The 21,289-nt window shown below is 35.9% G+C and overlaps 1 long non-coding RNA gene across 1 annotated transcript in view; it reads right to left on the bottom strand.

Moving 5' to 3' along the window:
* Positions 1-7,164, bottom strand: part of LOC146731468 (uncharacterized) — a 55,850-nt gene extending 48,686 nt beyond the window's left edge. The window contains exons 1-2 of the long non-coding RNA XR_014927438.1: positions 7,111-7,164; positions 6,524-6,666 (exon numbers count right to left, since the gene is read on the bottom strand). This is a non-coding gene — a long non-coding RNA (uncharacterized LOC146731468). The remainder of the gene's footprint in view (positions 1-6,523; positions 6,667-7,110) is intronic.
* Between the last annotated feature and the right edge of the window lie 14,125 nt (positions 7,165-21,289).

The following is a 21,289-nucleotide window of genomic DNA, read 5'->3' as shown; positions in this document are numbered from 1 at the left end:
CAGTCTTAAAATGGGTCAATTTGTTTTTTTGGGTATAAGGCATCATGAATATCTACTATTAAAATTAACAAAATTGACCATGTCAATATTTGAGGTACCATATTTTCTCTACTAGAAGCGCATCACTAATAGAAACCAAATTTTGCATTTGTTGTATATTGAGTAATATTATCTATTTCAACCATAAAACATCTCTGTAATTTATATAAGCACATGCGCTACTAATAGAATAAATACGGTATTTCAACTTTTACTTGCTATTTATACTTACTAATATAGCTTAGCTTGTTATACAATATATAGTTTTAATAATTTTGTAAATGCGTCCCCCACCCTATGATATTTAAATAACACATGCTTGTGAGGGTAATATCGGCTCTGGCATCATCAATATTATGGTCATGACCACCATTTCTTGGGCAGGCAACAAATCGTGATATTGCCCGAATAACCATGTGTTATGAACAGACATCCACCATGACAATCACATCTACCATATATCACTTACACCCGCTCTCCCACAAAATAACAACACTTATATTTGAAGTATGCAATATTTTATTTTATCTATTATAACAAGTTTCACATTACTCAATAACACATACATTGCTTGCTGAAAAAAACAACGAAATACATTCAGTAAATGTTATTTTCAGCCATGGATACTCTTTTTAGTTGAACCGTGTTTCAGCAGTGTGATTCACTCAAATTATCGAGAATAACATTTTTGAAATGAGTTGAGAAATTTTCAAACGCAAGTTATTTGATCACTCTACAGATAAAAATGTCAGAGTGCCGTGGAAATGACTGAAATTACCTTCTCACAAACGTACCACACCTATTCACAAGCCATACAGCTTTGTTTTAGAGCGTTTTCGGTTAGCATTGCGTGGAATGCGTAGAAATGCTTACAGCATAGAACGCGCTGCAGTGACCCTGGCTGCGATGTTTTTATTCCATGTCATGTGGCCGAGTCTCAACCAATCACAGCATGCGTAACAGCAGTGAGATGTGATAAATAATGATAATTTCTCTCCAACTTCACTGAGTCCTGTAATGTTATACTACCTCTGAATATATGTAGTATCATTTACAGAAACTAAAGGTCAAGCTTAGGTCACAGATCAAATTCATATTAATCTATGAAGTACAGCACACATTCACAAGTTCAGAATGTTTTATTCATTTCCTGAAATGTACACCACCCCCATGATAATTCATCTACTCAAAGGAATATTTTTCAGTACATTAAAAGACGGCAGTCGTCACGCTGCGCATGTGCGACATTTGTGTTAACAAACATTGATTTTCCCATAATCCAATGCGCTCTTCTAATGGGAATCACAAGTATGAGGTTTGACCTGGGCGCGACTTACACTGATTACCGATGGTGACTCCTTCGATATCTTCCAATCACATAAAAATTACCTAATTAAAGCTTGGTAACATCTCAGTTTGTACTCGTTGATCTGCGCAACAGTCCAAGTCGCCATCTTTGTTTATATGAGGTCCATATATCTCACGGATGTGTGGCAGGACGACTATCACCCTTTAAGTTAACTAGTGCACCAATTACAATGATTATAGTGCTCATTACGGTAGTAATGTACTAATAACTAAAATGGAAATAAGCTGTGTTCTTTTTAGCATTTTTTGTATGAGCAATGTAAATCTGAGTTAAAATTACTGAATTTTGATACAAAAAATAGACACATGTATGGAGTACAATATTTATAATAATAACATGTAAAGTAGTCAGAAAATAGTTTTTGTTTAATTCCCAGTCTCATAGTTGTGATTACATGTTACCATCCTAACCTTTGACCCCAATGTTTGTTTGTTCAGTAACAAATTTCTCAGTATTACATATGATATGATATAATATAATATGAAAAATTGTTAAAAAACACAGCTAATGCTCCATTAATTGTCAGCCATGATACTTTTAGATTTATACTGTATGATATGATCGGCAGCGTATCAAGGTTCTCAAAAAACCCAACTAAAAATGAGACTGATGGCAGATTTGAATGGCTTGATTTAATTAGGATTGCCTGAATGATAATCCACCTTGTCTTAATGTCTCTTTCAAAGTCTTCAGGTTCCGCCTTTTTTAAATAATACTTATTTTTACTGGTATTTAATTTCACTATTTTGATCTTTTGAACATATTAATTTTCATGGATTTGCCAGTGACTTTTATTGTTATTTAATATATTCATGTTGTGGGTTAATATAGCAAATTTTACTTGAGGGCGCTTTTGATCTAGTACATTAAGTTGATAAACTGCCACTAGAGGGCACAATTTACGTACTCAAGTTTTCGTGCCAAATAAATCGAAGAAGTAATGTTTTTAGATGACCAACATTTTATTTATAAGATTTGTATCTTTCCAGTAATCAGTACTTTTCAAAAAATATGGTTATACAATTACGGATAAAATTGAAAAAAATTAAATTAAAAAAGTTTAATATATATTGTTTTTTTTTAATTTATATTTATGCTAGAATCCAGTTACCAATATTTTTTGGGAAGAATGAAAAGTTTAGTTTATGCAAATGAGCCCATAGTTATTTAATTTTATTTAATTCTTTCTATGTAGTGAATGACTTGCATTTATTTGAAGAATTAAAACCTAGCATGAAAATTAACTTACATGTCATTCTTCACATGGTTATCTTCTATCAACAATGCACATTAGACGAAATAAAGTAAAAAAATAAATTAGAATAAAAAAAAAACCTGCCTACCTACCCAGTATTTGTAAACCCATTACTGGAAACACAAAATTTGTTTTTTAGGTGCTTAAATCTTTTTCTGATTTCATATTGTTATTATTTTTCATTATTATTGACAAAATAGGTGATCTCGATATCATTCAGGCTATACATTGTTACAACATTTTTGACTAAAGAAATTTTCAAGATTTTGTAAATTTGAAGGTGTTAGTGAACACAAAATTCCACTGTGTTTCCTATCCCAAGGAAAAAAATGGTGGCCATGACGTGTCATTGAATTGCATGTATACAAACAATGTATTTTTCCTTTCTTTGAAGATTTATGTCTCACAAAATTAGAATGATTTACAATATATACTGTAAAACATGTTGAAAAAGCGACTTGCAATTTTAGCGAATTGTGGTAAAAAGACTTGATAGCGAAATGTTGAATTAGCGAATCTCTCTTGTTATTGTTGATTTCCTGTTTTTACAATACAGTTGTTTACAAAGTGTGTGTGGCCATTTTGAATTTATAATAAAATCATTAGCGACATCTTAAATTAGCGAATCAGTTCTCTTGCTAAATTCGCTAAAAAAAAACATGCTTGTGAAAAAAACATGTTTACAGAATATATTGCAGTTTAAAGAATGATAAAGAATTGTAATATTGAAATAGAATATGTTTGTACATGGGAAAAAATCTTCTATTTTATAGTTTAAATGTTGCAATGAAATGAAAACTGTTACTGCATGGGTGTATAACAGCCTGAAGGCCTGCATTTATCTATTATTTTGTAAAGTTACAATTGTCAATTTAATGTAAACAAACATGTATATTGCACATGTTGAATACTGTAAATGCATTCATTTTCACAGGAATTGCATTTCAATATTTTGAACATATTCATTTGTTTTAAATGCAAATCATACAATGATTGTAATTATATATGACTTGTTCATGTTGATTTAATTTAGTTGATTTCACTTAATCATTGAAAACAGCTAAATTAAAGTAATAAATGGATTTGCAGTGGCATGTCAGCCAAAGCCAACATGAATCTTATGTAAATGTCTACAACAATTAATGCATGAATGTCATTTTTTAAAACTTGAAATGCATAGATACTAAATTCCATGTTTTGAATTTTAATGTCATTAATAACTGAAATCTCTAAAAACGAAACTGTCGCTGTCAATCACTGTAAAGCATTGATGGCAATGTATAAGTTGTCTAAAAGCATGAAAGCAAGAGAATATGCAGACTTTGATACTAGAGCAGCCAATTATTCACTCTCTATTCACTCTCAATTACTAACTATGCTTTTGGTCCATATTACTTTATTTTTGGCATGAATAACGTATTTTCCCTAATTCTTTATTTTGTGAGTTAATCAGATAATCTTGCTATCAAGGGAAAAGCAGCAAAGGAATACATTGGTTAAGATTGTTGAAATGTTCAGTTGTTCATAACAAAATAAATTAACTAAATACCCACAAACAATTTATTCAGACTTGTTTTTTCTCAAATTAGAATTTGTGAAAGATTACAATTCAGATGTTAGTGATTCGGATAACCTTAATAACCAAGTGAATAACCTTAATAAATATATATATTTCATTATATATGATGTTTTATAAGTTGTCATGGTAACTGAATACATTATCAATGATATATCATGAAAGATGAAATGCATATTGTATACATTATGACAAATTTCATACGCAACGAAAGCCAAACGAAAGAACGTGCAACCCCATTGCCCATTAATATGTTCCAATATAAGTGTTACACCCTAGCAGCGCGTGTCAGTGTAGAAAGCGTCCGGAGAACGAGTGTCACTGTTTGTTTGAAATTAAAATAATCAGACGTCTAATCTGAGTCACTGTCCGAATAAATAACTCGTTGACGTTTAGTTGGGACCACAACAGAATCAGAACTTGAACTGGACGACTATGATACACAGTTCATGTTGAAATTAATAGTTCCGCCACAGAATTGTGCATTGGCAAACATGCCGTGCAACTGCGGTACTCCACTGACGGGATGACTTTGGTCGACAGCGGTCGTCGCTGAGCTGCACGCTACAACTTTGTGTGTGATGTTGCTTGCTGGTCGTGGATTACCGGTTAAAATGTTGCTCTTTTGGCGTTGGTAATTTTTATTTGGACCTGAGTAACGCCACAACGTCGCCAGCAGAAACCTGGTATCTCGATGTTGATGGTTGTGGCTGCATAGTAATCGCTGATTTCACTGCTGGTGGATCTTCCGAGAGCCCTTCAAGGTTTATAAAACTCAGTTTCCAGGTGGTCAACATACATTAAGTTCTCCCATTCATAGTATTCCATGTGATGTACACCTAATACGCCAAAAATGTTGCCTGACGATTTGAACCGGACAAAAATAGCAGACGAAAATGTGTTTACAAAATAAAAATAGTTCGGTAGCCGATGGAAATACCATGTTCATTTGCATATCGACCGTGAAAATACCTAAAACATTATTGCATGGGGATATGCAAATTAGCTTTTGTCAAAATAAGTGACTGTCTAAAAGTACCATTACTGTTGTTCAAATTTCATTTCACTCGGCAAGTATATTCATGTACCCCAAGGGGAAAATATCGTACTTCTTAATATTGTTTATTTCTGCTATGTTTCAAAAAACGATACTTTGTTTGCTCTCAGACCTCATTTGCATATGAGGTGTGGAAATACCGAATTTGATTTCAGGGACGAATCAACATAAACTGCAGTACATATGTAATAATTAATTGTGGTAAATGTCAAATGTTAGATGGCACCAATAAATGTCATACACAAGTGTCACAAACATATCACAATGTTGACATATGTTGATGAATGATGAATGACACAAATATGTCAAATGTCGATGACATCAATATGTCATTCACAAGTGTCACAAACATATCACAATGTTGACATGTGTTGATGGATGATGAATGACACCAATATGTCAAATGTTGGATGACATCAATATATGTCATTCACAAGTGTCAAAACATATCACAATGTTGACATATGTTGATGAATGATGAATGACACCAATATGTCAAATGTTGGATGACATCAATATATGTCATTCACAAGTGTCACAAACATATCACAATGTTGACATATGTTGATGAATGATGAATGACACCAATATGTCAAATGTTGGATGACATCAATATATGTCATTCACAAGTGTCACAAACATATCACAATGTTGACATATGTTGATGAATGATGAATGACACCAATATGTCAAATGTTGGATGACATCAATATATGTCATTCACAAGTAACACAAACATATCACAATGTTGACATGTGTTGATGAATGATGAATGATGCCAATATGTCAAATGTTAGATGACATCAATATATGTCATTCACAAGTGTCACAAACATATCACAATGTTGACATATGTTTATGGATGATGAATGACACCAATATGTCAAATGTTGGATGACATCAATATATGTCATTCACGAGTGCCACAAACATATCACAATGTTTACATATGTTGATGGATGATGAATGACACCAATATGTCAAATGTTGGATGACATCAATATATGTCATTCACGAGTGCCACAAACATATCACAATGTTTACATATGTTGATGGATGATGAATGACACCAATATGTCAAATGTTGGATGACATCAATATATGTCAATATTTGCCGGGGCATACTACATAATATGTAATAAAATCACGAATGCCATAAAATCAGTAAAATTCCTTCAGTTTGGCAGTATTTGCTTTGAGACTTATCTTTGTACTACATGTACTTACTCAATAAGTCAACTCTAGGTGGCGCTGTCTGGCAAATTTCATTTACTAGTATCTGGTTTCAGCTTGCCGGCCCGGTATATAGTGTAATCATTGAAATCACTGATGGTTTTCATTATGTGTCCAACAAATCAGGTGAGTGCAGCCTGCAAGATTATTAAATTTACCAACGTCAATCAGCAGTCATGATGCTCTGGCAAATTCACCAAATCGGCAAACAAATGTACTTTGTAGGTCTCGGTCGAGACGCTCACTCGGTATGGAAACATTTTTGACAACCAAAGGATACCCAGTTCATGAGGTCCGTGTGCATTTAGAACAGCTCAACTCTACAAACATTTTCGAAGTGGGTTACCAATGTTTCAAAATATCACCATTTTATTGGGAGATTTATCAAATATAGCACTGCTCTTTTGATATTGGTGGGCATAATGTCCCTTTGTTTTGAGAAAGTCCCAATAATGATTTCCGATATTAAAAAGAGCCTCGTGGAACACGCAAGAAAACTCAGATGTTGTCCTGCTCAAACTCACAAAAATGAAACAATCAAGATATATTTACTGTACTGGTATTATATCTAGAGAACTTACCGGAAAAACAACAACACCAAGAGTATATCATACAAGCGTTCAAATTATGCATTCATATGTCATCGGTTAACAATCATTTGGGGTCATGTATGACGTAAGTGGTAGACGCCCTCTATCATTGGTTGACTCGCCTGTTCATCTTGGGTAATGCCCATTAGCCATGAGTAGGGAAAGCATTGCAGGCAACTTCTGTCATATTTGCACCATATTTTCCATGTTTTTTCCACCTCTCACTTAACGTGTTAGTAAGTTCAGGCTTCATTTACATTTATTTCTAGCAGTTTCAAACGAGCCTCATAGTAAGTTTAGTTTTAGTCACATTTATCAATGTAGCCAAAGTTCCAATTATAAAATTGGTGAAAGCTCTATCGACCGATAAATATAACATTAAAATGATAATATGTTATTCGCACTGAAAAAGGAAACTTCATCTGAATTGTCTGGTTATATTGAATAATCATTAAAGACTACGGTTGCCACCTACCATTCTCTATAAACATGCGCGCGAATTACGTGTACGTAGATGCGCAGCGCCCTCACATGGCAGAGTGGGACATTTGGGAGAATTGGGATGTGGTCAATTCTCTTATTTAAATTATATATTATTGGATTTTAGATAAGTTAGTTAGTTATACCAGATTTGATGTAATTGACAATGCGGGAATATTCACTGGGTTTTAAAATCACTGTTATGAAAAGGAAATATTAACCATAAATGTATATACTACTAGTAGTATTCACCGATTTTTAATTTAGAACAATTAGCTATTAGTAAAATAAGAGAAAATGAAATCTTGAATCTGTGACTAAGAGCTGTATTTTATTTCAGAGACTCTCGGAATGCCACTTGCTTTCCCTTGCTTAACCATAATGTGACTGTCACTTGATACACAAGGGTCGCGAAGCGCCATGGCGACGTGGCATTATAGAAAACCCCCTCGATAATGATGTTGGGATCTCGATGCGGTACTAAACTTTTGTCTCCTGTACCAAGTTAACAACAGAGTTGCTTCTTCTCTCATCCTTCGAATCGTCACTCACACTGTGATGAGAACCAACTGTCCAACAACGAAAACTGTCACGATCCGTTGAATTGAATTATTATAATACGTTTTGTATTTGTATGATAGTCTGTATTTTGTAGGGATTGTCGATATGTCCTAATTTCGTCCACATTTTTCTTTACAGATTTGATAAATCTAAAATATTAATTCATCACATTTTCTCCAGGGCCGGTTTTGATATTATTTGTGTTTAACATTGCTTTCATTACACCTTGTTACAGCGCCCTCTCAAACGTAAGTCCACGGTGGAGTTCTTTTAAATTAAAAAGATTTGATTTCCATGAGGAAATACTAGAGGCAACGATCGCTCTCCCAAAGTACTATTTATCTTATACTAGTGCCAACTAGAACACGAATGAATATTCAGCGGTGATCATCTCGAGGCGTTGTACTGTATGTAGGTTCTAATGCAGTATACAGCGAGAGTAAAATATATTGTTTACTCAATCGCGGACACGGCACGACCTTTGAAGTCTCTTCGAGTGATATACGCTTGTTGTGTTTTTTACTAAATTGATTCAGTGTGTCGTTTTATATATACTAGTACTGCCACTAAACACTCAATCAATTCACAGACATACGAACACCGCTGTACATGGTCCGACATCGCATAAAAAGCACTTTTCCGTCGTCAGCTGGTGACGATATCCCAGGTAAAGTTGTTTCTCTATTTTCGGATCCAGTGTGGATAATTTGAGGAGTGAATTAAGTTATCAAAGAACTTGGTTGCATAGCTGATCTAGTTGGGAGTTTCCAATTATGGAAATGATACTCATTGACTTCAGACAATATTCGAAATTTACACGTAAACTTAATAAAAAATAATTCTGTATTTTGATAACCTAATTTTTAAAAAAAAATGACAGAAAGGCCACCAGTCGGCCATGTTTAATCGAATCTGAGAAACAAATCAAGAATTTATATCTAATAAAACGATTACACGGAATAATAATCTGCAGACGACCACTGTTATGTACTTCACGTAATTTAATTGTCTGTTATTTTAAAACCAGAAATTGATTGACCTCGACCTACTTCTACCGTTGATGTACCGGATCTGTCATGATTTGTACGACTATTCTTTACGACGTCCTAGTTTCCGCTGTGTTACCTGGCATGACTCATTTGAGATATTGTACAATGTGCACATGACCCTTAGGGTGATCACTATCAGTTATTTCTGAGACTATGACCCGTTACTGATCAAAGTTTTGTAGTTAGGGTTGATACAGAATCAACGTCAAGTGTGATTTATGTTACGAAATCTCATCGTGTATCTAGATCTACACGCCGATCTCGTGTCCGTCACGGTGGCCGTCTATTATCGTGTGACTTAAAAAATAGAAAGTGCGCATGGGAGGGCCTTACATACGAGTTAATCTGTGCATGCGTGTTTCCACGGTAATGTACTGAAATCTAGGAGTCACAAAATTCTCCCGTGTACTTGGAAGGGCACTCTAAATGGCTGGATTCCAGGCTCCCACTTTATACAACACCATGTGTTTCAGAGTAATAGGATCAGTAGTTCTGAAGAAAATTTAAAAGCATTTAATGTCATTTATAAGAATTATATTGCAAAAAGTCACCTTTTATTCGTGATATTTGTGGAGTATATGTCACTGACACTACAGCAACATTTTCACGTCGCAGAGATCACCAAAAATAATGTAATTTGACCATTTCCGTTTTTAAAACCAATATAGCCACCGAATCACGTGATGTACCAGTTCATACTGTTCTCTGTGAATGTCTTAAGTCACCCTTTAGCGGATAATTTGGATTGGAAATTTTGGGATATTTTTACTTGTTTTTGTAAGAATCAGAAAAAACACGTTTCATAAATTGTGTTTATTTGGTTGTCTACAATTGGCGAAAGCAGCGGGTGCGTCATGGAATCATGTGATACGTCGGAAAGTAGAATGAGAATCAAATTATAAATAATTATTAATAAATAATCGATGATTAGATCCAATTACTAGTCCCTTTAGTCGAGAACCAAATGTCGCCCTCTATGGTCATTGTTCAACTTAATTACAATTAATTGAGTAGAGAGGCAGAATGAGCTAAATCTAATATATCTGATTTAAATCCACCTAAAATCATGAATATATTTATATAGACACACAGAGGATATGTTATGTAATACAAGATTTGATGGTCATTCACATTTTAAAAAAACCTGGGAACACCGTAGATGTAAGTAAACGTAAATACATTGTTAAATCTTTGGCGACATAAATCAAATTGTCATATTAAATTTGATAAAGTTATTTCCATACTTGTGTGGCAAGTTACAAATATCAGTAGCCATTGCTCAATGAGTGGAGATTATGTTGTTTTGTTTTGTTTTCTCTAAAATCTCCTGTTGTATATGTGTAATAAGTACAGTTTACGAGTTGTTGGCTTATTACGTCTGAAATTAATTGTAAATAAAATATTTAAATAAATATTTCGGTAGGTGGACGCTGTAATGCATAACACATTGTTGAAGGATATACCATAAAATGGATTCTTGCGTTTCTGCGTTCAATACAAGCCTCGGTGTCAACAAATATTCCGGCCTCTCCATGATCTCAAATGGTCGATCCCATATTGAACACTTTATCACAAATGAAATAATTTATATTAGTAGCTATCCACCCGCGAGGTTCAACTGTACCCTAAACCTAACCCCATCCATCATGTGAGGTTCAGTCCTAATAGCAATTCAGTCTGTCTGTTACATTGACATAACCCCATCTATCCCGTGAGGTTGAGCCCTAATAGTCTTACAGCCTGTCTGCAACATTGACATAACCCCATCCATCCTATGAGGTTCAGCTGTAGTAGCTACACAGCACGTCTTTAACATTTACATAACCCCATCTATCCCGCGAGGTTCTTACAGCCTGTCTGTAACATTTACATAACCCCATCCATCCTATGAGGTTCAGTCCTAATAGTCTTACAGTCTGTCTGCAACATTGACATAACCCCATCCATCCTATGAGGTTCAGTCCTAATAGTCTTACAGTCTGTCTGCAACATTGACATAACCCCATCCATCCTATGAGGTTCAGTCCTAATAGTCTTACAGTCTGTCTGCAACATTGACATAACCCCATCCATCCTATGAGGTTCAGCTGTAGTAGCTACACAGTATGTCTGTAACATTTACATAACCTCATCTATCCCGCGAGGTTCTTACAGCCTGTCTGTAACATTTACATAACCCCATCCATCCTATGAGGTTCAGTCCTAATAGTCTTACAGTCTGTCTGTTACATTGACATAACCCCATCCATCCCGTGAGGTTCAGTCCTAATAGTCTTACAGCTTGTCTGCAACATTGACATAACCCCATCCATCCTATGAGGTTCAGCTGTAGTAGCTACACAGCACGTCTTTAACATTTACATAACCCCATCTATCCCGCGAGGTTCTTACAGCCTGTCTGTAACATTTACATAACCCCATCCATCCTATGAGGTTCAGTCCTAATAGTCTTACAGCCTGTTTCCAACATTGACATAACCCCATCCATCCCGTGAGGTTCAACTGTAGTAGCTACACAGTACGTCTGCAACATTAACATAACCCCATCTATCCCGTGAGGTTCAGCCCTAATAGTCTTACAGCCTGTCTGCAACATTGACATAACCCCATCCATCCTATGAGGTTCAGCTGTAGTAGCTACACAGTATGTCTGTAACATTTACATAACCTCATCTATCCCGCGAGGTTCTTACAGCCTGTCTGTAACATTTACATAACCCCATCCATCCTATGAGGTTCAGTCCTAATAGTCTTACAGTCTGTCTGCAACATTGACATAACCCCATCCATCCTATGAAGTTCAGTCCTAATAGTCTTACAGTCTGTCTGCAACATTGACATAACCCCATCCATCCTATGAGGTTCAGCTGCAGTAGCTACACAGTATGTCTGTAACATTTACATAATCTCATCTATCCCGTGAGGTTCAGCCCTAATAGTCTTACAGCCTGTCTCCAACATTGACATAACCCCATCCATCCCGTGAGGTTCAACTGTAGTAGCTACACAGTATGTCTGTAACATTTACATAACCCCATCTATCCCGTGAGGTTCAGCCCTAATAGTCTTACAGCCTGTCTGCAACATTGACAAAACCCCATCCATCCTATGAGGTTCAACTGTAGTAGCTACACAGTATGTCTGTAACATTTACATAACCCCATCCATCCCGTGAGGTTCAGCCCTAATAGTCTTACAGTCTGTCTGCAACATTTACATAACCCCATCCATCCCGTGAGGTTCAACTGTAGTAGCTACACAGTATGTCTGTAACATTTACATAACCCCATCTATCCCGTGAGGTTCAGCCCTAATAGTCTTACAGCCTGTCTGCAACATTGACATAACCCCATCCATCCTATGAGGTTCAACTGTAGTAGCTACACAGTACGTCTGCAACATTGACATAACCCCATCTATCCCATGAGGTTCAGCCCTAATAGTCTTACAGCCTGTTTCCAACATTGACATAACCCCATCCATCCCGTGAGGTTCAACTGTAGTAGCTACACAGTACGTCTGCAACATTAACATAACCCCATCTATCCCATGAGGTTCAGCCCTAATAGTCTTACAGCTTGTCTGCAACATTGACATAACCCCATCCATCCTATGAGGTTCAACTGTAGTAGCTACACAGTACGTCTGCAACATTTACATAACCCCATCTATCTTGTGAGGTTCAGCCCTAATAGTCTTACAGCCTGTCTGCAACATTGACATAACCCCATCCATCCCGTGAGGTTCAACTGTAGTAGCTACACAGTACGTCTGCAACATTGACATAACCCCATCCATCCCGTGAGGTTCAACTGTAGTAGCTACACAGTACGTCTGCAACATTGACATAACCCCATCCATCCCATGAGGTTCAACTGTAGTAGCTACACAGTATGTCTGTAACATTTACATAACCCCATCTATCCCGTGAGCTTCAGCCTTAATAGTCTTACAGCCTGTCTGCAACATTGACATATATAACCCCATCCATCCTATGAGGTTCAACTGTAGTAGCTACACAGTACGTCTGTAACATTTACATAACCCCATCCACCCCGTGACGTGCGGAACCCTAAAAGTTCATCGTCCGCCTGGAGTTCACCCCATAAATTCACATGCTTATTTTCAAATCACAAATGCATTGTTACAATAATTACTCGAAATGGCGTGAGAATTAACAAACGCCCTCTTTAGCCAACTTTTAGTTAACGTGATTCCGTGTATAATCATACGTCATATCACATGCTGATCACGTGCAACTTTTCTCGCCTTTGGAAAGAAGAGACAGGAATGTCCGGGAGGTATTGCTTTTGATTTTAGGCCTCGTATTCGTTTTACACACATGTTTCAAATTTAAAAATTAAAGATAATCTGTTTGATAAATATTGAAGGACAAGAAACTACGAGGATGAGTGTTTAAACGCTTTATTATATGAACTTTTACAAAATAAATACAAAATTACAGTATATGAATGAAAGGAAAGAGGATAATGAAAATGAAAGTAGAAAATGAAAAAAGGATAATAAACTATTTTGGGACTAGTCGGAAATTAACTTGTTTAAGGCACAGAAGTACTATAATAATGACGTCACAAGACAAGAAGACGCATCATGAATGATGTTAGGGCTCCCTCTGTTTTCGACAACCTCGTTCCAGGAGGTCTATGTTAAATTATTATAGAATCGGGTAAAGGGGTTCAATCCGAAGTGTCACAGACTGGGCAAACACTGCAGTGTGATTTATTATATAATGATGCATACATCGCCGTATTTAATGTAAGTAAATACCAAAACCATTTGCCAACCACCTGTGTTCGAGAGTTTAATTGCATGACTAATGATTTAGTTAGCCGTTTGCTCTTGTCGCTCAAGTGTATTATTTTAAATGGTCCAAACAACCTTGGTCGTTACGTAATGGAAAAGTGTTAATTGTCACTGTATTGTGATTTTGCTAGTTCGGGCGTTTAATTTAAATTGAAGATGTCTACTATTTGTGTATTGACATTTTGCGCATGCGTATTTGCGCATATTGAACGCGTTCAAATCTGTATGCATTTTCGGCCCGGCTGCTTTTTCCAATTATCTTTAACAAAAACAAATTAGTCCATATATTACAAGGCAGACCCCCTACCTCTAGATGATAGTATCATCCGTGTAGCTATTATATGAACTATTCCTCACGTTTTCTGGCGTTCGCAAAGAAATGTCATCTTCTCTAATTATCAAATGGCGCTGTGTGGAATTATTACGTCATCAGAGTAAGACAAACATTGTTATGTTCATTGTTATGAGCCTGTAGACAGAATTACGTCATGCTTTTATTCTTCATTGTCACATTTTACGTGCTTTGCGCATGTTGAATACGCATTCATCGGATTTATCATGGAGATCAACTAATTTATGAGTTTCCAATTGCTCACTATTAAATCATGCAATTCTTTTTAATAAAATTCGAATAATTAATTTCCATGTCGCCTGGTCCCGTTCATTTCTACATAGTAGGCTAAACTATGAATATTTAGATTAGATAATTTATATGCCAACTCTCATGAATTTAATCACCAGCTGTAACCTCTCACGTGACAAATCCCTCTTAAAGAGGATACACAGTCACTAATTGTTCTCCAATTAGTCTTGACATTTTCCGCTTTAATTTTGTTCTGACAGAAACATTTTAGTTACTCTTGTTTTTCGTTACCACCACACAGAGAGCATGTCTAATTTCAATATTAGAAGATTGACGATCATTCTGGCACTGAATCACAGCTAAAGGCGGTCACGAATTCAGTAAAATATTCTCGTCAAAGCGGGTAAAAACGCTCATTAACAATGACGATTTCTCGAAATCCCAGATCGTACTCTGTGGGGGATCATCGCAGCAATGTGCTATTGAGGAGAATAGTCACTACAACACGATTTTCAGTGAGTAGACATCGCGCATCGGATATATTTTCACCCCACTCATTCTGATTTCAAATCATTGGTGGTGCCCTTAATCTCAGTAGAAAGAGACTAATACCATGCTTTGCTGTCTACGGCGAAGAATTATCTACGTGCGTTTTCGACACTGAAATACAGTCTCGAGTCTCAGTCTATTATTATGGTTACTCAATGTAGTTTTCATGAAATTCAAAGACTTTTCTTATCGCTATACCAGGCCATATATAGTTTTAAATTAAACGTGATATTCATCTGGATCTCAGACATTATGGGAAAAATGAACAACACGACCCATTCACTTTGAAAAACATTTGAAGCATTTTTCCTCAAAATAATGAAACAATGTTTCTTGACCTACATTTAGAAAAAAATAGGAAAATTTCTGTGCGTTCACCTCGAACCCACCCACGCCCGGAAACACACTATATTGATCAAGCTTAGTATTGATGTTTCTTTCATCAAGATTGTTTGTTCTGCACAGCGTTGTTTTATATTTCCTGAATTTAATCAAATCAAATTTATTTCGTATTAATGAAAAAAAAATCAATTTTAAAGATAAATTCGCATTATTGTGGGTCAATTGAAATTCGGCTTTGTGACGAAACTCACCTATATTTTGGAAATCGAAAACTGAAACAGTTTAAGAATCGATTGGATGTATCACAATTTACAATTGTTTATTCACACTACGTGCTGAGTTGCTGGCATGAATCTGATTTAAAGTAACCTCTAAGCAGTACTATACTTGCACTACGCATGCGTAGTCACTACTACTGGCAATGTGACTGTCGCCACCCAAATGATCGCCCATCACTTCATGGCGTCACGTGATTAGTGACTCGATATAAAAAAAGTACCCTTAGGCTAGTGAAACTTTGATCTATTCCTCTTGTTTATGCGATATATGCACGATATTTAACGCGATATAATCAGGCATTTTGGAAGAAAATTTGATCGCAGAACTTAGTTATATAGCGTTCAATCCCATTATATCGATGTGTATATTTATCTATATTAGGTCATGTTTTTGAGATACACTCTTATAAGATGCAATGTGGACGAACACATGTACTTTTGAATATTGTCCAATACGTCATTTTGAGAGGTTTTGAAGCATAGTATATTTAATGGTTCAATGGAAAATATATGTCTGAATGACGTATCCCCGGTAGTGAACGTCTGAAACATTAAATGAGATGTGGCAGTCCCACCATTGTATTGCAGTGTGGCTCATCTCTGCATTGAGATTATGGAAGGACCTACTGTTAAAGAGATTCTTTATTTTCGATGGTAAAATGATATCATATCTTTATTTACTATGCAGTGACAATTTACAAACAATTTGTACAAGAGCTCCAGTACTTACGACATTTGTGTAATTGAAGATAACAATCTCGAGCCTCAGTTGAATATCCATCTATAATATTCTTGTGTAATCGGGAATTTTGACAACTATTTATAGGTGCATAGGACATTTCGTTATCAATTATTCTTAATATACTGAATATACGTAATTATCTTTTCCCAAAACGGAAATGTTGAGAACGGAAAGTCATTATCGTAGTGTTTTGGGGTTAAGTGTACATTCTCCCAACATTTCTTTGCAAGCCCTTAAGATGCAATATAAGGATTTTATGTAATCACATGTTCTGTAAGCACCATGGGGGTGTGGATGGGGAGGGGTGGGTTAATCGATAGAATACAATACCGCAGTGTTTACTGAATAATAAATCATTATCCAACGGATTCACTAACTTGCAATATCAAACAGAATTGTTACAGATTTCGGTTTATTTTTCCAAATTTGATTTTTATTATTATTTATAATACTAGTGATAAAGTGAAATTGGAAATCTCGACTAGTTCGATGACACATTGCCAGCAGCTGAATTTAGGTTCGACTAATACCGAAGATTGGGACGAGACCAGCAGTGACTTATGCTTAAATTTTTTTAAATCGTAAATGACTGTTGTTGGACAATAAATGTGTGTGCAAAGACGTATGTCAAGAATTCCTGGTTGAATTTCAACAGTTTTACGTAAACAGTAACAGTGACATGTTGTGGTAGACAAAGTGAACTAAAGACGTCATTGACTGTTGTTGGACGATTAATGTGCGTGCAAAGACATATATAAAGAATTCCTGGTTGAATTTCAACAGTTTTACGTAAACAGTAACAGTGCCAGTGACATATTGTGGTAGACAAAGTGAGCTAAAGACGTCATTTTCGCTTAAGTAATATTTGTATTATTTTATTATAATTTTCGGGTGAATAATACATAAATTCTCTTTATAGGTAAAATGAAAACAATTAATACAAAATAAATATACTTAATATGTATAGTGTACTGTTTGATGGACCCCTAAGTAATTCGCTGTGGGGTTTCGCTGGTAATATTTCTACGAATTTCACGCTCGGAGCAAATACGCCGACGCAAACTTTTTATCAAAGGTTTCAGCATGGACAGCGATAGCTAGCTCTTAAACACGTTAACACACATGGGGTAATTTTCAAAAGGGATTTCAATGAAACGTCGAACACATATTCAAACTAGAAAAACACTCACAGAGCGCAAACCCACGCCAAACAGCCCACATCTTAACATAATGTGACTTATACCTATACGGAAAACAGATCCACATCTTCACCATCGCCACTTTTTTGAAAAGTTTATGAAAATCTGTTCATTATTACTTGAGTTATAAATGAAAAAAAAAACTCCTGAATGTGTTGTTTCCATGACAGCCATATCATTCTCTACCAAAATCTAAATGATTGGTTCGTATCTGAAGAGCGATACCTTTCGAAAATCGAATGGGAATCTATCCTTAATTTTATGAGCTATAAATAAAAAACATTTCCAAATTGCTGTTACCATAGAAACTATACCCACATTTTTACCGATTGTCCCCCCTCGTGTTCATGGTACCCTCTGCTGATAATTTCATGAAAATCCATCATTAACCTTTTGAGTTAGTAAATGCCGAAAATCATCATTCATAAAATTGTTGTTTTTCTGGTAGCCGTACCCATATCTATACAAATCTTAGTGGGTTATCTTTTTTTAGTTATCTGCTAATAATCAAACAAACAGACCAAAGCAGGTCTCCTTAGGCGGGGGTAAAATGTGATGCTGTGAATGGAATGTACTGAGACACATGCACCATTCTCCAAGCCACTGATTTCTGTCGTTGGTGGCGTGATTGGTGAACCAAAATCAGTCTCTGCCACAGGCAAAATTTCAAAATTACCTTCTTTTTTTCAAATACGCTATATTACTCATAGTTTTGATTTTTATTTATTTTATATTTCCTCAAGCCAAAATTCAGCAAATTTAATAAAAACGCTACAAACAAGTAGGTCCGCTGTTGAACACAATGGTGTGAAGGAGTCGTACCGACGCTTTCGGTGGGAAGCTCAGCGTGAGAAATGCGTGAATGTCAATCGACAAAGAAGCCAATTGCTTACACGAAATTCGAAATGTGGCAGTCGGATAATCACAATTCTATAAAAAAATACAATCACAGTTACAACCCATTGCTCCTCCCTTTCCGTTTTAGTGAACTGGCATTAAGACCCGATATAACATCTTGAAGAAAATCCCTTTCGCCAAAAATCATCATTTGAAATGTTGCTATGACAATTACCACTTAAAATACTTATTACTATGACACACAGAGAACAATACGTAACTCTACCTGTCTAGACAGATGTCGTCAGTTTACATCTCTGGACCACGGAACAAGACGATATCTTTTCATTTAAACACTAGTCTTTACAGCAATTAATGAATTTAATGAGATAACATATATTCAAACATTTCAGGAATTTTAAAGAGATTATATAAAAAATTAAGATGCAAAAATTTCCCATAAAACCGTTTATTCGCTTAGTGGATATTATTACTACAATAAATATGGGGTTGATTGCCGTGTCCTTGGTGTGCACCTGCCGACTCTCAAAAAGTGATGTGATAAATTTAACAAATTCATATTTTCTGCAGTATTCTTAGTACTTTTGACACAGTAGCATATATACATGTTCCCGGGCATTTAGATTTCATCACGTGATTTCGCAAAATTTTGATGAGCTATAAACTGTTTTACGACGGGTGTATTCATGACAACTCGCTGAGGGGTCAAGTCTGTGTGCGACTCGCATATATTCTTGAGTACTCTTGCTGCGCATTGCAGCCAAGAACTTCACATTCAGCTTTATCGATCCATCACGTGGAAGCGTTCTGAGAGGCAGTGACTGCTTTCAGAGAATTCGAATTGCATTTGAACGATTGGTGAGTACGGTTTCTCCTTTTAACAAATGCTTTCATTTGACACGTTATGCATGTAATTACGTGTATACTTAATTACGAAGCGCGACTGAATTGGCAATCGGGTAGATAGAACACGGGAATCATGTGGAGTCAGCATTGACTATCGCCTATTAGAAATCACTTTGTATCAGTCAATCCTTATCAAGGCATGTAATGACGCTCTAAACCGTGAAATGATTAACATTCGACCGCTTCTCCTCAGGTCGTTTAATCGCTTCAAACCATTTGATGGTCTTCGCGTCGCTACGAGTCCGATGTAAGTCCCATGCCCCACGCATACCACCATACGGACTAGTGTCCGAGAGGCAACGTAAACACATTGCTCGTTTAGCACGAAATTCGAATGCCGCCAACGCCCTTTAAAATTTAATGTACGAGTTCAAGCTACGAGTACGTCTTCCAAGTACTGCATTGGTTTCTCTGTTAATACAGCATACTTGATGGATGCCCAAGGATCAATGTATTGTTTCGAGTGATGTACATAGCAGTAAAAACAATCGACATCCACACAAAGGTGTCACCTCTGAATGTAAGCATATTAGATATAAAATCAGATTACAGCTGTGTGTAATTTATATTTTATGGCAGGTCTTGTTGTTGAGATACTAAGTTGTTCTACATGAGAGTACACGCATGTTAAAGTATCATGAGACGTATTCCGCACGACGTATACAGTGTGTGTAATATATGTATATATGTTATACACGTAAATCTAAAGTGTGCTGCATAACGATCAAATCCCTTCCAAAGATTGTGCTTGCTGTACAGAAAAGAAAAACAGTATTTTAAAGAATTCGACCTAAAGCTGACGGTTAACGCGTAATCATGTGAATCGAGTTATTTCGCCATATCGTAAGAACACGACCGTAAACCACAAAATCAGTATCTTATGGCTTATCGCCAACGAAAACGACATGCTATCGCGGGAGAGAATGCCGATAAGATGGAAACATGCGTACGCTATTAACGACGTATTTACCCTATTAAATTTATGAAAAAAGAAAGATACACAGTTATATCTATATATATGTTTGGTCTGCTGTGATTAATATCCAAATAAAAAAATCTCGATATTAACAACTTTGGACAAAACACAATCTTATATATAATTTGCAAATTCTGTGTATTTTCGAAACCCTGTGCATTTATTGATTTATTAGCAGAACGAATGAGTATTTGGTTACCCAATTGACTTTACAAATGTAGCCGCGTAGAGAAATTAACTAACATACGCTAAATTGACTACTCCTAATAAATATGACGTAAATTTTGAGAGTTCTCAATGCCGTCGAGAAGTCACATTTGCCTGTCATCGTGGTGATTTTTGGTTTCATGGCGCTTGCATATAATTGTCCACTATTACCAGATTCTTCGTAATAAGGGATCAACCATATGAAATCATTGGGAGTGGAGGGTAGTGACAGGAAGGGTGTGATCAGTGTATTATTTTTTATTTTTCTTGAATGTAGCAACAGCTTTTCCCAGCAAAACGTTGAATGCGTTTTCTTATGTTTATATAAATGCACTGCAATGTCTTATTTGGTGCAAAATGTAACAATAAGAGGTTTCTTGAAAACGGCTAGCCTTAACATTGTTTGTCAGACATTTTCTTTTCTGTTGCTCTACTAGAAAATTCCATTTACTGCTTATCAACAATATATAATGTGTACTGAATCGATTATATTTTCATTATGTTTGGTTCAGCCTTGATCCATTTTATGAGTCAGGGCTAGGTCAGTATGGGACAGTGTTATTGTCATTTAAATATTAGAATCAATAACACACGCACTACTGACTGCCACAGTTCG

The sequence above is a fragment of the Saccoglossus kowalevskii genome, chromosome 19, assembly GCF_978046115.1.
Source record: "Saccoglossus kowalevskii chromosome 19, keSacKowa6.1, whole genome shotgun sequence".
Taxonomy (NCBI): Eukaryota; Metazoa; Hemichordata; class Enteropneusta; family Harrimaniidae; genus Saccoglossus; species Saccoglossus kowalevskii.
Note: the sequence above shows the minus strand (reverse complement) of the source record. Positions and strands in the feature narration are given on the sequence as shown.